Genomic DNA, 14,284 nt, shown 5'->3' with positions numbered 1-14,284 from the left:
AGAATCTGCTTTCCCCCCCCCCCCCCCCCACCCCATGTGTCTTGTCAAGTTATAAAATGAATAAATGAATGAATAAATAAAATCTTTTTAAAAATCATAATAAAATCAAATCAATAATAAACTAGGAACCATTAGGTACCATGGTGATTGGGATGCTGGACTCCTACATGATCGACTGCAGTTCAAGTCCCAGACCCACAACTTGAAACATGCCTGGTGCATGTGAGTGCCCAAAATCCTGAGAGGAGAATAGAGACGGGATTGCAGTGTGGCCATTCCCCTCCGGGGGATGATTTCTCACTTTCTCTCTCTCCTCCCTGTCTATCCAGTGAACACTCACGCCCTATAGTAAAAATCTCTCCAAATAATAATAAACTTTTTTAAAAAGGCCCAGTTGGGACCACCAGTTAGCATAATGGCTATGTCGCTCGACTCCCATTTAGTCAACTGCGGTTCGAGTCCCAGACCCAGTGGCTTAAACTCACTCCAGGCACATGTGCATGCATGCCCAAGATCCCGAGAGGAGAATGGAGGAGAAGGGATTACGGCATGGCCATCCCCCTTGGGGGGTGATTTCTCACTTTCTCTCTGTCTCTGTCTTTCTAGCAAGCACATGTGCTCTATAGCAAAAACCTCTCCAAAAAAAAAAGGGGGGGGGTGCCAGCAAGTTGCATGGTGGTTAAGGCACTGGACTCCCCCATGTCCAGTGGGGGAGGACAGGAACTCCTGGACCAGGGGGCTTGCTTTCTCACTTCCTCTCTCTCTGGTGAGTGCACACACAAATTTAAAAACAGTAATAATTATTATTATTATAAGAAAAAATACATTAAAAAATAAAAAAGATAAAACATCATTCAAGCGACCAGCAGGTCCCAGAGAAGTTTCACAAAACACCAAATGTTGACAAATGAACGCAGGCCGCCATGGTCAGAGTTTGGGAAACTCTCTGGAGAAGACCCCGCCCCCGTTTTTTCTGGCAGGATCATTGGCATAGACAGGCCCCATGCAGGAACTCATGGAGTCTTCAGGACACTTGGAAAGTGGAGGACATGGGACCAGCAGTTGGCGTCATGGCTATGTTGCTGGACTCCCACCTAGTCGACCGCGGTTCACGTCCCAGACCCGGTGGCTTAAACTCACGCCGGGCGCGTGTGCGTGCGTGCCCAAGATCCTGAGAGGAGAATGGAGGAGAAGGGATTGCGGCGTGACCATCCCCCATGGGGGGTGATTTCTCACTTTCTATCTCTCTGTCTCTCTGGTGAGCGCACGCACCCTATAACAAAAACCTCTAAAAAAAAAAAAAGAAATTAAATAATAATAAAACAGTAATCATAAAATAAAAATAAGGACTAGAGGGACTGGACTGTGATATAGCAAAATGAGACCCTCAGTGAGGCTGACCAACTTGGAAAAATTCCAGTTTCCTTTCTTTTTTTTGGAGAGATTTTTTTCTATAGGGCACATGCATTTGCCAGAAAGACAGAGAGAGACAGAGAGACAAAGTGAGAAATCACCCCCTAGGGGTGATGGCCACGCTGCAATCCCTTCTCCTCCATTCTCCTCTCGGGATCTTGGTGCACGCACATACACACACCCGGTGTGAGTTTAAGCCACCGGGACCACACCCGGTGTGAGTTTAAGCCACCGGGACCAGGAATCGATCTATGGTTGACTACATGGGAGTCCAGCGACATAGCCATTATGCTAACTGCTGGTCCCAGAAAAGTTCTAGTTTCACATCCAGAGATCTTCCTGAGCATGCCAGGAATATACATGTTCTCATGATTCCATGCTGAAGCTACAGGTGGATCATAGCACCAAGACCTTGTTAATGGGGCCAGCAGGTGGCGTAGTGGCTAAGACACTGGGCTCCCAAACGATCGGACATGGTTCAAGTCCCAGGCCCAGCAGCTTGAAATTCATGCCAGGAAATTCAGTGTGCATGCCCAGAATCCTGAGAGGGGAATGGAAGAAAAGGAATTATGGCATGGTCATCCTCCCTGGGGGATGGCTTATTGATTTCTGTCTGTCTCTGTCTTTCTTAAAAAAAAAAAAAGAGATCCTGCTAGGGGTATTAGGGTATTGTCTCTCTGTCTCTTGTTCTTGGAAGAAATACATAAATAAACTTACAGACTCATGCTGTAGTACAGTGGTTAAGCACTGTATATTGAAAACCAGACCCCAGGCACCAGCAGGTAGTGTGGTGGTTGGGGCACTGGACGTTCCCACATGGCTGACTGTGGTTCAAGTTCTGGACCTGGTGGCTTGCATTCTCACTTTCTCTCTCTCTCTGGTCAAAATAAAATAAGTAAATGAATAAATAAAATTAAAATTTAAAATAAGTAATTCTTTTTTATATATAGAGGTTTTTGCTATAGGGCGCATGCGCTCACCAGAGAGAGAGAGAGACAGAGAGACAGAGAGAGAAAGCAAGAAATCACCCCCCAGGGGGGATGGTCACGCCGCAATCCCTTCTCCTCCATTCTCCTCTCGGGATCTTGGGCACGCACGCACACGTGCCTTTTTAAAGAATTATTTACTTAATTTTATTTATTCATTCGTTTTATTTATTTATTTTAATTTGACCAGAAAGACAGAGAGAGAAAGAGAGGGAGAGAGAGAGAGGGAGAGAAAGTGAGAAAGCAAGCCACCAGGTCCGAGACTTGAACCATGGTCGGCCATGTGGGAATCCAGCGCCCCTATCCACCATGCCACGTGTTGGCCCCTGTAAGTAATTCTTTTTTTAAGAAAGAAAAAAAGAAAGAAAGGAAGGGAGGGAAGGGAGGGAGGGAAGGAGAAAGAGAGAGAGAGAGAGAGAGAGAGAGAGAGAAAGAAAAGAAAACCAGATCCCATATGGCTGAACCCAGTTGAGTCCCAGAGTTGGTGACCTGAAAAACACACCAGGCTGGGGGACCAGCAGTTAGCGTAATGGCTGTCGCTGGACTCCCATGTAATTGACCACGGTTCGAGTCCCAGACCCAGACCCAGTGATTTAAACTCACACTGTGTGCCTGTGTGCGTGCCGAAGATCCTGAGAGGAGAATGGAGGAGAAGGGATTATGGCATGGCCACCCCCCTGGGGGGGTGATTTCTCACTTTCTGTCTCTCTTTCTGGTGAGCGCAAGTGCCAGATAGCAAAAACCTTTCAAAAAAAAAAAAAAAAGAGGGGCGGGGCCGAAGTTGCGTGGTGGTTAAGGGCACTGGACTCCCACATGGCCGACCATGGTTCAAGTCCCAGGCCTGGAGGTTTGCCTTCTAACTTTTCCCTCTCTCTCTGTCTTCGTCTCTCTCTGGAAATATTAAAATAACAATATCAAATAAAGTTAAATAAAATGCTTGTTTTGAAAACAAGAATTATTTAACTTTATGTATTTATTTTATTTAAATTTGACCAGAGAGGAAAGAATGAGATAGAGAAGGAAAATGAGAAAGCAAGTCGCCAGGTCCACGTCTCAAACTGTGATCAGTCATATGGGAGTCCAGCACCCTTAACCACCACACCAACTGCCGGCCCCCATTTTTCTTTCTTTCTTTTTTTTTTTTTTTTAAATTTTTTTTGGGATGTTTTTGTTCACTGGGGAGAGACAGAGAGAAAGAGGAAGTGAGAAAGCACCCCTCATGGGAGATGGCCACTACAATCCCTTCTCCTCCGTTTACCCTGTCTGGATTTCGGACACATACCTGGCCTGGCCTGTTTCTCAAGCTGCCAGGACCAGCACTCAAACCTGGTGGTCAGCCTTGTGGGATCTGTGTCCCTCAACCAGTAGGCCATAGAGCTGGCCTGAGTATCTTTTTTTTTTTTGAGAGGTTTTTGCTATAGGGCGCGTGCGCTCACCAAAAAGACAGAGAGAGATAGAAAGCAAGAAATCACCCCCCAGGGGGAATGGCCACACCGCAATCCCTTCTCCTCTATTCTCCTCCCAGGATCCTGGGCACGCACGCACACGCACCTGGTGTGAGCTTTAAGCCACCAGGTCTGGGACGCGAACCACGGTCGACTATGTGGGAGTCCAGTGACATAGCCATTATGCCAACTGCTGGTTCCCAACACAGCTCTCTTTCTAAGGATAGTCCACTTTGTTCACACGTTTGTGTTGTTTTTGAGTCTCATTGCTTAATCCCCTATAGTTAGTGTTTATACAGTCTGAACTTAGGCTCCACCTTCAGTTAGACACAGGTAGCGTGGTTGTTGGGGTGCTAGACTCTCACATGGTAGACTGCAGTTCAAGTCCTGGATCTGGCAGCTTGCTTTCTCACTTGCCCTCTTTCTCTGTCACATTAAAAAATAATAATAATAGGGTCCAGCAGGTGGTATGGCAGTTAAGGTGCTGGACACTCCCACATAACCAACCATGGTTCAAGTCCCGGATCTGGTGGCTTGCTTTCTCACTCTCTCTCTCTCTCTGTGTCTCTCTGGTCAAATTAAAAAAAATAATAAATGAATGGATATATAAAATTAAACATATATATATATATAATTTTTAAATGAAATGAATAAATGAATAATTAAATAAAAATAATTTTAAGAATAATAAAATAAAAGAGACCAGTAGGTGGTGTGGTGGTTAAGGAGCTGGACACTCTCACAAGGCTGAAGACAGTTCAAGCCCTGGACCGGGTAGCTTGCTTTCTCACTTTCTCTCTCTTTCTGGTCAAATTAAAATAAGTGAACAAATAAATAAAATTAAATTTAAAAATAATAATAAAATGCCCGAATGTGGCAGCTTGTTTTTTCTGTTTCGTTCTTCAAATTCAAAATCAATAATGATAGAGCCCAGCAGGTGGCGTGGGGTTAAGGGCACTGGACTCCCACATGGTTGACTGCGGTTTGAGTCCCAGACCTTGTGGTTTCAAACTTATGCCTCTCTCTCTCTCTCTTGCTCTCTCTCACTTTCTCTCTCTCACTTTGTCCCTCTCTGGTCAAACTGAAATATATAAATGAATGAATAAAGTTGAATAAAATAATTTAAAAAATAATGATGATGGGGACCAGCAGTTAGCCGGACTCCCCACGTAGTCGACTGGTTCACGTCCTGGACCGGGTGGCTTGAAACTCACGCCGGGCGCGGGTGCGTGCGTGCCCAAGATCCCGAGAGGAGAGTGGAGGAGAAGGGATTGCGGCGTGACCATCCCTCCTGGGGGGTGATTTCTCGCTTTCTGTCTCTCTGTCTCTGTCTGTCTGGCAAGCGCACATGCCCTATAGCAAAAAAAAATAATGATGATGAATAAAGTTAAATAAAATGAATTCCTTAGGGATCAGCAGTTAGCGTAATGGCTATGTCGCTGGACTCCCACGTAGTCGACTGCGGTTCGAGTCCTGGACCCGGTGGCTTAAAACTCACGCCGGGCACGTGTGCGTGCGTTCCCAAGATCCTGAGAAGAGAATGGAGGAGAAGGGATTGCAGCGTGGCCATCCACCCTGGGGGGTGATTTCTCGCTTTCTGTCTCTCTGTCTCTCTTTGTCTTTCTGGCAAGTGCATGCGCCCTATAGTAAAAACCTCTCCCCCCCAAAAAAAAAGAATTCTTTAAGATAACAATAATAAACTTAATTTATTTTTTTTTAAAGATACATTCTGTCCAGAGCCAGTCTCTATTGATACTGCCTTGCCGTTACAGGATTCTGAGCACAGACACTTCCCTAAAGGGTTAAGTACAAACTGCTCAGAAGTATTGCCATGAACTGTGAACCGGAAGTGTATCTCCCACTCTGTCTTCATCTGGGTGTGTCACCAGTTGCCGCTGGTGGCCTGGCTTGAGTGTCCTTGGCCACCAGGGGGCGTGGCTGGCCCAGGAGCTACAAGGGCAATCCAGTCAGTGTCCCCACCTTGTGGGGCGGACAGGAGTCACCAGCCCAGCTGGGAAGGTGGGGCCGGATGGTCTGAGACCCCAGTGTGGGCCGGTCCTCTCCTGATCTCTGGGGACCGTCTGACCTTCATCTCAAAGCTTCTGAACTCCCGCATGGCCAACCTCGGTTCAAGCCCCAGACTTGGCAACTTGCTTTCTCATTTTCCCTTTCTCTCTCTGTCTCTCTCTGGTCAAATTAAAAATAATAATAATAGTGGGGCTGGCAAGTGGCATGGTTGTTAAAGGCACTGGATTTCCACATGGCCGCCATGGATCGAGTCCCAGACCTGGCAGCTTGCTTTCTCCTTTTCCCTTTCTCTCTTTCTCTAGTCAAATTTAAAAAATAATAATAATAGGGACCAGCAGTTAGCGTAATGGCTATGTCGCTGGACTCCCACGTAGTCAACCGCAGTTCGAGTCCCGGACCCGGTGGCTTAAACTCACACCATGCACATGTGTGTGCATGCCCAAGATCCCGAGAGGAGAATGGAGGAGAAGGGATTGCGGCGTGGCCATCCCCCCTGGCGAGTGAGTTCTCGCTTTCTGTCTCTCTGTCTCTCTCTCTTTCTGGCGAGTGCACACACTCTATAGCAAAAATCTCTCAATAAATAAATAAAATAATAATAATAAATGGAACTAAATAAATAATTTTTTAAAATAGTGATAATAGTAACAAATTTAAAATTTAAATAATTATTTTTACAAAAAAGCTTCTCGGGCCAGCAGGTAGCATGGTTTTTAAGGCACTAGACACTCCCACATGGCCAACCATGGTTCGAGTCTTGGACCTGGTGGCTTGCTTTCTCACTTTCTTTCTCTCTGTGTGTCTTTCTCTGGTCAAATGAAAATGACTGAATGAAAAAATAAAAATAGATCATTCTCTTTTTTTTCTTTTCTAGAGAGGTTTTTCCTATAGGGCGTGTGCGCTTGCCAGAAAGACAGAGAGAGACAGAGTGACAGTGATAGCTCACCCCCCAGCGGAGAATGGCCACGCCACAATCCCTTCTCCTGCATTCTCCTCTCCGGATCTCGAGCAGGCATTCACATGTGCCCAGCGTGAGTTTAAGCCACCGGGTCCGGGACTCAAACTGCAATCAACTACATGGGAGTTCAGCAACATAGCCATTACCATCTGCTAGTCCTAATAAATAATTCTAAAAAAAAAAAAAAAAAAGCTTCTCGGTTCCCCTTCCAGAACACACAGGATTAGAGAAGATGATGTCTGATATTCTCCAGCCAACAGGGCTATCTCCTACCTTTATTTACTCCCCTAATACTTATTAAATACCTACTGTGTGCTGGACACCGGGAACTTCCAGACATATTAGACTAAGTTCCTAACCTTGGATGGGGGACATTCTACCCTGAAAATGGGCCTCAAAGAGAGAGACATTGGGACCAGCAGTTGGAGTCATGGCTATGTCGCTGGACTCCCATGTGGTCGACTGTGGTTCGAGTCCCAGACCCGGTGGCTTAAACTCACGCCGGGCGTGTGTGCATGCGTGCCCAAGATCCCGAGAGGAGAATGGAGGAGAAGGGATTGTGGCGTGGCCATCCCCCCTGGGGGGTGATTTCTCGTTTTCTGTCTTTCTCTGTCTTTCTGGTGAGCGCATGCGCCTCTTAGCAAAAACTTTAAAAAAAAAAAAGAGAGAGAGAGAGAGACAGAGATAGAGACAGTGAGAGGGAAGTGAGAAATCACCCCTTTGGGGGATGGTCATGAAACAATCCCCTTCTCCTCTATTCTCCTCCTGGGATCCCCCCTGGGGGGTGATTTCTCGTTTTCTGTCTTTCTCTGTCTTTCTGGTGAGCGCATGCGCCTCTTAGCAAAAACTTTAAAAAAAAAAAAGAGAGAGAGAGAGAGACAGAGATAGAGACAGTGAGAGGGAAGTGAGAAATCACCCCTTTGGGGGATGGTCATGAAACAATCCCCTTCTCCTCTATTCTCCTCCTGGGATCATGGGCATGCATGCACACATGCCCTGTGTGTATTTTTTTTAAAAGATTTATTTATTTATTTGTTTAATTCTATTTTTTTTTATTTGACCAGAGAGAGACAGTGAGAGAAAGGGAAAGTGACAAAGCAAACCACTAAGTCTGAGACTAGAACCGTGGTCAGTCATATGGGAATCCAATGCTCTTAACCACCATGCCACCTGCCAGTCTCCTCTGTGTATATTTAAGCCACCAGGTCCAGTACTTGAACCACGATTGGCTATGTGGGAGTACAAAGCTTTAGACACTATGCCGTGCTGTCCCCCACTATTTATTTTTTTTATTTAATTTTATTTATTTTTAATGTGACCAGTGATAGATAGAGAGAGAGACAGGGAAAGTGAGAAAGCAAGCCACCAGGTCCAGGACTCGAACCAGGGTTAGCCATGTGGGAATGTCCAGTACCTTAACCACCATGCCACCTGCTGGCCCCGCACTACTTGTTTTTTAATTGCTGGAGAGAATGTGCACTTGCCAGAAAGAGAGAGGGAGAGGGCTAGGTCATACCACAATTATTTTTTCCACTATTTCTTTTTTGTTTTTGTGGGGGAGAGTTTTTTGCTATAGGACACGTGCACTCGCCAGACAGACAGAGAGAGACAGAGAGAGAGAAAGCGAGAAATCATCCCCCCCCCGGGGGGGCCACGCCGCAATCCCTTCTCCTCCATTCTCCTCTCGGGATCTTCTGCACGCACACACATGTGCCTGGTGTGAGTTCAAGCCACCAGGTCCAGGACTCAAACCGTGGTCGACTATATGAGTCCAGTGACATAGCCATTATACCAACTGTTGGTCCCTTTTTTTTTTTTTTTTAAGAGAGTTTTTTTTAATACTTATTTAATTATTTATTTTTGCTATAGGACGTGTGAACTCACCAGAGACACAGAAAACAAGAAATCACCCGCTGACCACGGTTCGAGTACTGGACCTGGTGGCTTAAACTCACGCCGGGCGTATGTGCGTGCGGGCCCAAGATCCCAAGAGGAGAATGGAAGAGAAAGGATTGCGGCGTGGTCATCCCCTCTGGGGGGTGATTTCTCGCTTTCTATCTCTCTGTCTCTGTCTTTCTGGGGAGCGCACACAGCCAATACTAAAAAACCTCTCCAAAAAAAAAGAAAAAGAAATCATCCCCAAGGAGTCAGGGCCATGCCACCCATCCCTTTTCCTCCATTCTCATTCATTCTCCTCTCGGGATTTTGGGCTCACACGCACATGCACACCTGGCATGAGTTTCAAGCCACCAGGTCCAGAATTCGAACCACAGTAACCCAGTTGCTAGAAGTCCAGCAACATAACCATTATGCCACCTGCTGGTCCCCACAAGACTCTATCTTAAGAAGAAGAAGAGGGACCAGCAGATGGTGTCACAGTTATCTTGCTGGACTCCCATGTGGTTAACCGCATTTCAATTTCCAGACCTGGTGGCTTAAAAATCACATCAGCCAGGCAGAAGAAGCCGCGGGCCTTCAGAACATTTCAATTTCCAGACCTGGTGGCTTCAAAATCACATCAGCCATGTGTGCTTGTGAACCCGCGATCCCAGGAGAATGGAGGAGAAGGGATAGCAACGTGGGTGATGTCTTCTTTTCCCTCTCACTGTCTCTGTCTCTCTCTGGCAAGCTCATGCACCCTAAGGCAAAAAGCTCTAAAAAAAAAAAAAAAAAAGGAAAAGGAAAAGAAAAGAAGAAGAAAGTTTGGTGGGGGAGTCAGACGGTGGCAGAGTAATAGAAGGCGTCTCTGGAAAGCTGACGTACATGGGAAAGTTCCCACTTCATGTCCAGGCAACTCCCTGATACACTCGGCAAATGCATCTCCATGAGCTTGGGCCAGCTACGCCTGGGAGTGGATTGTGGTCTCGAGACCCTCTTGGGAGTGCAGTCCTTCTGTCTCTTTCATGAGTGAAAGAATGAAAGGATAGAAGGAGAAAGAGAAAAGAGAAAGGTTTAATTTTTTTTCTTTCTCTCTTTTTTTTTTTTTTTTTTGCCAGAGGTCATGTGCACTCTCCAGAGAAAGATAGACAGAAAGAGGAAAGGAAAGTTGGAGCTGGCAGGTTGGCATGGTGGTTAAGGGCATGGGACTCCAACATAGCTTACCATGGTTTGAGTCCCAGACCTGGAGGCTTGCTTTCTCATCCCTCTTTCTCTCTCACTCTGTCCCTCTCTGGTCAAATTTTAAAATAAAATAAATGGATAAATAAAGTTAAAAATCTCTCTTTTTTTTTTTTTTTAATTTTTGGAGAGGTTTTTGCTATAGGGTGCATGCACTTGTCAGAAAGAGACAGAGAAACAGAAAGCGAGAAATCACCCCTGGGGGAAGGTTGGCCACACTGCAGTCCCTTCTCCTCCATTCTCCTCGTGGGATCTTGGGCACGCACACACACGCGCCCAGCGTGAGTTTAAGCCACTGGGTCCGGGACTTGAACCGTAGTCAACTACATAGGAGTCCAGCGACATAGCCATTACACCATCTGCTAGTCCCTAAACTTTATTATTTTTATTAATCAATTTGACCACAGACAGAACGGGAGAGTAAAAAAGCAAGCCACCGGGTCCAGGACTCAAACCATAGCTGGCCTATTGGGAGTCTGGCACTCTAACCACCACACCACTGGCTGGGGTCCCAGATTTTTTCATGTGTAATCTAACAGTAGATACCAGCAGATCAGAGCAGGCCAGACATTGAATAGGATCAGAGCTTGATTTGGCCTTCACCATGAACAAATCCAAGGGCCAGGTGCCTGCTCCGACTGCCCATTACACTCTGCCTGCCAGGCCGCCATGCCACTTCCTGAGCTGACCCCTCCCTAGGACGAAGGACTTCATCTCTCCAGGAAGTTCTTCCTGCCTCCAGAACATTCTTCTTTGGGCAGTCCTCTGGCAATGACACAAGGAAGTCCCAGCTGGGCCACACCCGGGTCTCCCAGTCAGCATTTCTTTCCTAATTTTATCTTTTGTTATTTTGCTATAGGGCACATGCACATAACACAAAAGAGACAGAGAGAGGGACAGTGAGAAATCATAGCCCACGGCGGGGGTGGCCACATGGCCATCCTTTCTCCTCCATTCTCTTCTTCCGATTTGGGGCACACATTCTCGGAGTGATTATCAAAGCAACAGAACCATGATTGGCCACTTGGGAGTCCAGTGCCTTAACCACCATGCCATCTGCTGGCCCTGAGCTTTTCTTCCTTCCTTCCTTCCTTCCTTCCTTCCTTTCTTTAGCTAGAGGATGCATACACTTCGCACAGAGGGAACCAAGGAGGGGAGTGACCAGCAGTTAGTGTAATGGCTATGTCGCTGGACTCCCATGTAGCCAACCATGGTTCGAGTCCCGGACCTGGTGACTTAAAACTCACGCCAGGCACGTGTGCGTGCATGCCCAGGATCCTCAGAGGAGAATGGAGGAGCAGGGATTGTGGCATGGCCATCCCCCTGGGGGGTGATTTCTCGCTTTCTCTCTCTGTCTGTCTGGCGAATGCACGCACCCTATAGCAAAAACCTCTCAAAAAAAAAAAAAAAAAATCAGGCACTAGTTACGCTTTCATTTCAGGCCAACACTCACTGTATATCCTACCACCAGCAACATGGCACTCTTTGCCTCGGAGGGAGAGGTGGGGAGACGACCTGTTGACTAGACACATTTCTATTATCTGTAGAAGTGTCTTCCAGCTCTTTCATCTACACATCAACAACAATCCAGGGAAACATTCTCATAAAGACCCAGGGACCAGCCTATGCCAAGGTGGTTAAGTCAACTGGATCCCACATGGCCACTGCATGGTTTAAGTCCCCAACCCAGTGGCTTGTGAAACATAACACAACAGACGCCATGTGCATGCGTGCCCAAAATCCCAAGTAGAGAATGGAGGAGCCAGGACTATGGTGTGGTCATCCCCCTGGGAGGTGAGTTCTTTTTTCTTTTTTTTTTTTTGGAGAGATTTTTGCTATAGGACTCCCAGGTAGTCGACTGCGGTTCGCGTCCCGGACCCAGTGGCTTAAACTCACGCTGGGTGCGTGTGCGTGCGTGCCCAAGATCCCGAGAGGAGAATGGAGGAGAAGAGATTGTGGTATGGCCATCTCCCCTGGGGTGTGGAGTGATTTCTCTCTTTCTGTCTCTCTGTCTCTCTCTGTCTGGCGAGCGAACGCGCCCTCTAGCAAAAAACTCTCCAAAAAAGAAAAAAAGGTCAGATGTGCCCAAACACTTGCACTTTATTTGGGCCAGCTGAGACTGGGCGTTACTCAAAGCATAGAGACCTTGTTGGAATTCTCAATCCCTCTCTTTCTCTGTTGAAAGAAAAAAATAACCTTAAAATATCAAATTTGGGGGACTGGCAGATGACGTGGTGGTTAAGGCACTTGGCTCCCACATGGCTGACTGCAGTTTGAGTCCCAGACCTGGCAGCTTGCTTTCTCACTATCCCTCTTTCTCTCTGTCTGGTGAATAATAATAAAATAAGTAATTTTTAGGGACCAGCAGTTGGTGTAATGGCTATGTCACTGGACTCCCATGTAGTCAGTCGATCGCTGTTCGAGTCCTGGACCTGGTGGCTTAAACTCAAGCTGGATGCGTGTGCATGTATGCCCGAGATCACAAGAGGAGAGTGGACCGTGCTGTGACTATCCCCCTGGGAATGACTTCTCACTTTCCCTCCAACTCTCTGTCTCTCTCTGGTGAGTACATGCACCCCATAACAAAAACTAAAAAAAAAAAAAAAAAAAGAAAAGAAAATAACTTGGATCTGGGGCTGGCAAGTGGTGTGGTGGTTAGAGGTACTAGATTCCCACATGGCCAACTGTGGTTTGAGTCTTGGACCTGGCGGCTTGTATTCTCGTTTTCCCTTTGCCACTGTCTCCCACTGGTCAAAATAATAATGACAAATAGAATTAAATAAATAAATAAACTCTTTAAAACAAACAAAAAACTTGGAGTTGGACTGTGGTGCATAGTAAAATGCGACATTGTGTGTGGCTGATCATGTGGGAAGGTTCTGGATTTGCATCTTGAAGACTTCCCTGTGTGCACAGGGTTTATGCATGTCCACGATCTGGGGTTGGTTGGGGCTAGGGGTGGATCACGACATCCAGATTCTTTTGGGGGATGCTGACTTTCTTTCTCTCTTGCTTATGGAAGGAATAAATAAACTTTAAATAAAAACAATTTGGGGACCAGTCAATGGCATGGTGGTTAGGGGAGTTGTTTCCCACATGGCTAACTGCACGGTTCAAGTCCCAGGATCGTGTGCATTTGTGCTTAAAATCATGAGAGGAGAATGGAGAAGAGATTGTGGTGTTATCACACTCTAGTGAATGAAAGAAAGAAGGAAAGTGGGGGCCAGCAGGCAGGTGGCATGGTGGTTAGGGGCGCTGGACTCCCACATGGTCGACAGGTGTTCAAGTCCTGGACCTGGTGGCCTGCTTTCGAAGGAAAAAACATAATAAAACTGTCAAAGTTCAATTATACTTTCCCTGAGCTTTATGAAGTCCTCTTGTATACTAAGTATATCTGTGTATTTACTATATATTTATTGAAGAATGTAGATTTACCCTCTGAGAATTTATATAGCCAGATGTAGAAAGTAAGGACCAGCAGGTAGCATGGTGGTTAAAGCACTGGACTCCCACACGGTCGACCACAAGTTCAAGTCCTGGACCTGGTTCACTTTCTCTCTCTGGTGAGTGCATGTACCCTATAGCAAATTTAATAATAGTAAGAAATTGGGGCCAGCAGGTGGTGTGGTGGTTAAAGGTGCTAGATTCCCACATGGCTGACTGCGGTTTGAGTCCCGGACGTGGCGGCTTGCTTTCTCATTTTCTCTCTCTCTCTCTCTCTTACTCTGTCCCTCTTTGGTCAAATCGAAATAAACAAAAAGTTAAATAATTCTTTAAACAATAATAGTAATAAATAAAATTAAGTTAATAATAAAAAAAGGAAGGAAGGAAGGAAGAGAAGAGAACCTAGCCTACCCACTTTCTTTGGTACCTTAGTATAAAATGCATGAGAATGAAGATTATGAATAGAAAAAATTAGACAGAGGGCTAACTCATGGCCTAGTGTTCAAGGTAGCTATAGATTTCAAGTTGCTAGTCACTGTACTGTTCGAATCTTGGACTCACTGTCTTGAAAAACATGCCAGGTTGGGACCAGCAATTGGCATAATGGCTATATCTCTGGACTCCCACGTAGTCGACCATAGTTTGAGTCCCAGACCCAGTGGCTTAAACTCACACCAGGCGCATGTGTGTGCGTGCCCAAGATCCCAAGAGGAGAATAGAGGAGAAGGGATTGTGGCATGGCCATTCCACCTTAGGGGTGATTTCTCGCTTTCTGTCTGTTTCTCTTTCTGTTTTTTTGGCGAGCACATGCGCCCTATAGCAAAAACTTCTCAAAAAAAAAAAAAAAGAAAGAAAGAAAGAAAAAGAAAAACATGCCAGGCACTTGAGCATATGTG

The sequence above is a fragment of the Tupaia chinensis genome, unplaced genomic scaffold (genome assembly GCF_000334495.1).
Source record: "Tupaia chinensis unplaced genomic scaffold, TupChi_1.0 Scaffold000201_1, whole genome shotgun sequence".
In the NCBI taxonomy this organism is placed as follows: Eukaryota; Metazoa; Chordata; class Mammalia; order Scandentia; family Tupaiidae; genus Tupaia; species Tupaia belangeri.
Note: the sequence above shows the minus strand (reverse complement) of the source record.